This window comes from Lygodium microphyllum, chromosome 26 (genome assembly GCF_053477565.2).
Source record: "Lygodium microphyllum isolate KBCC chromosome 26, Lygodium_microphyllum_v1.1.10, whole genome shotgun sequence".
Classification (NCBI taxonomy): Eukaryota; Viridiplantae; Streptophyta; class Polypodiopsida; order Schizaeales; family Lygodiaceae; genus Lygodium; species Lygodium microphyllum.
The window spans coordinates 55,960,153-55,963,986 of NC_141160.1; positions in this window are offsets into that span (position 1 = coordinate 55,960,153).

The following is a 3,834-nucleotide window of genomic DNA, read 5'->3' on the forward strand; positions in this document are numbered from 1 at the left end:
ACTCTAAGTTCAAACTATCATCACAAGCACATTTGAAGGTGGTGGTTAGAGTGCAATCTATCATCTTGAGGGGTGAGGCATTGAGTGCTAATATATTAAACCAAAGAATATTTGATGTTTGCATGTGCATTGAGTATTGGCACTAATATAGGCTAGGCACAAATGTTTAATACAGTTATCTTCCTAATCTGAGCATTTCTTGGTTGTATTGTATAGCATGTCCATTAAAATTGCACCTTTACAATGAAGCATGACTGCTTGAGCATTGATACATCCAGGATAGTGGCATGATATTAAGTAGGTACAGACAAGGTCATGCAAGGACCCTAACTAAGGGTATTTGTGTCAGAAATGGGCTCTTTTTCTATCATTATACAATGAGAGATAGTGAGAGGGTTTGGGTGAGAACAAACCCTTCTTCCATGTTGAGAGGTGAGACTCACCAGGCTTCTCCTCTTGACCCTACATATAATATAATTATTTGATTATATTAAATATATAGTATACATCTATGTCTATTATGTTAAAATTAATTAACATTCTAAGTTTATATTTTAATAATATGTTTAATATGCTTATATATATATATATATATATATATATATATATATATATATATATGTGTGTGTGTGTGTGTGTGTGTGTGTGTGTGTGTGTGTGTGTGTGTGTGTGTGTGTGTGTATATATATCTACACACACACACACACACACACACACACACACACACACACACACACACATGTATGTATGTATGTATGTATGTATGTATATAGCTAACTTTAGCGAGCCATATTCCCCCTAATTTCCTCTTCTCCTCTCGACCCTATGTATAATATAATTCTATTGCTTATATTAAATATCTAGTATACATTTATGTATCATATGCTATAATTAATTGATGTTGTATATTTATACATTAATATATGCTTAATATACTAATATAATATAAAGGTAATCATTTTCCCATAATTGTAAAGTTCATATGTTAATAGTATAAAATGATGAGTGAGCGAACATCTCTATCATGCGTATATGAGAGAGAGAGAGAGAGAGAGAGAGAGAGAGAGAGAGAGAGAGAGAGAGAGAGAGAGAGAGAGAGAGAGAGAGAGAGAGAGAGAGAGAGAGAGAGAGAGGAGTTCGATAGTGTTATCTAATGATTCACTATTACATCTTTTTTCCCATGGTTTTTTAAAATAGTAAAACTATATACATCATGTGGTACTCGAATTAAAAATTTTAGGGTTTTTTGATAGTTTTATCAAGCAGATCTTAAAATGCGAGACTACCATCTCCAACAAAGGAAGTGTGCACACATGGTCAGTTGTGGGGGAATGTGGATCATCAGCATGTTGCAATGCATGGATCTAGAGCATGGCTATGGCAAATGGAACACAGAGACAATATTCATGATGACATAGACTGAAGAGATTAATTGTTACTCAAGTGAATTAGGTACCAAGATGGAAGCTTGGACTCATAAACACAATCTTGAGTATGACACTGACTATGACTGAAAAGACAAAGTATAGTTGTATTCCATCATTGAATAATAAGAAGGTACATCACTTTATAGGCTCATGATGGTTCCTTTTTTCTCCACTGTGCTTATGGGATTCAGGCATCCTATATTTCAGGCATCCTTTCTAGTAAATTATTTGTGTCTTACCATGTTTCTTCATACAAAGAGGCTGTCACATGGGTGTGATTGCATATTTCTCAACACCCCTCCTCAATCACAACCATGAAAAGGGCACTAAGTGTACAAAGGTTGTCATGAGTAGAACCTTGCTAAGTGTGGGTATGCCACAAACATGGTAAACACCAGAGGCTATCGCAGAAAAGGCTAAGTGTGGGTACCAAAAAACATGGCTAACATCCAGGGGTTGTTACAAGGCCTCACTAAGTGTGTAGGGGCTATTATGCATAGGCTACATGAGGAGTTTTACAAGGCGTATGTCAGAATCATTAATGGCAAGGACATACAATAAAAAGTTCTAGTGAAAAGTAGAGACAAGGACCGACATGCCCTTGTGGTTTTCTTCATTAGATATGTCATGGTAGGCATAACATATCTTCTTTTCGTCCATTTTTCTTTCTTTGATGGTCTTTTTGTCGTCATGGTCTTCTTTTTCTTTGTGGTTAGTCTAGCCTTCTATGTAGTACAATTTGGCAAGGAGAATTTTATCACTCTTCATAACAAGCATCTTCATAAAGGACTTGATTTTGGTCATTCCCATAACTGAGAATGAGCTCCAAATTCTAAGTTTGCACCGCAGAAGAGTTATACTTGAATGTGTCAATAGACACAAGAAGATTAGTGTTTATCAACACTGAATGAGTATCAAAAAGATACTATCATTGAAGCTTGGTGTTGGATGCATGATCTTGAGATCTTCAAATCTTCCAATAAATCTCCTAGATGATTTGAGTGGTGAATTTTACTGGAAACTGAGTTGTGATTCAGTTTAGAGAGAGCGTCAGACCTTTAGATGAGCTTCATGATGCTTGAGGAACACAAGTGGTAGTAGTGTTCAATAACACTAGGTACTATGTAGTTGAACCTTCGGTGTTAGATCTTGATGTTGGAGCACTTGCTTGCTAATTTGTTGTGATTTCCTTAATGGATATTGAATGTTATAGTAGATTAGAGTGGCATTGGCAAGCTTGAGTTGAAGAAAGTAAGAGACTGAAGTAAAATATGAGCTTGATGTTGAAATGGCTATGGCTGCCCTTTAGGGTTTGTAGGAGTCGATTGGTTTTTTGCTTCCAGCAGATTGTGGAGATGATCATTTGTTGCGATATTTGGTGAGAAGATAGCTTGGGTAGTGGCCTTTCAAAGCCCTATGGTTAGGGTTGATATCACACTGCGCACAGGGAGAACGGCCGTATGACCAGACGATGGGTTACAGGTAGGCAGCGACCACGAATTTTGATAATGCCGGGTTGTAGAAGGGCCAATGTCAATGATTGAGCTAACAGGGAGTTGTGCATGGAGCAGAGGGACAAATCCTCAGAAGAAAGCCAGTCAAGATCTAGCCCGCTTGAAGAGATCCAAGAGCTCAAAGTAGGGTAGGTGTTGTGTGGCTATGACAGACATGAAGCTTGAGTGAAGCTGGAAGTGAAAATGAAGTTGATCATGAAGTCATGAGTTACCACTAAGTTGGGCTGAGGTTGAGATAGACTGAGAGAGTGGAGAAAGGAGCTAAGTTGAGCTTAGCCATGCTCACCACGGCTCTAATACCATGTTGAAATGCATGGATCTAGAGCATGGCCATGGCGGATGGAACACAAAGACAATGTTCATGATGACATAGACTGAAAAGACCAACTGTTACTCAAGTGAATTAGGTTCCAAGGTGGAAGCTTGGACTCATAAACACAATTTTGAGTATGATACTGACTATGATTGAAAAGATAGTACAGTTGTATTCCATCATTGAATGATAAGAAGGTACATCACTTTATAGGCTCATGATAGTTCCGTTTTTCTCCATTGTGCTTATGGGATTCGGGCATCCTTTCTAGTAAACTATTTGTCTTTCCCTATTACTCCATACAAAGCTATCACTGTTGAGATATCGAGCTCCACTCGTGATATGCCAGGGTGACCGTTGTGCATTTATGTCACCGACTTGTCAGTTGCAAATGCGGTTGGTACACCGCCCATGAATAATAGCTACATGACAGCTATCCTTATCTACTCTAGTTCGTGGCTCAGTTAGTATGCCACCTTAGTTAGTTGAGTTTGGTTTGAGACCCATATATAGGGTTCTTCTATTTCTTTGTATGAGAGTTCTTTTGGCTTACACAACTAAGAAGAGAAAAACTGTTTTC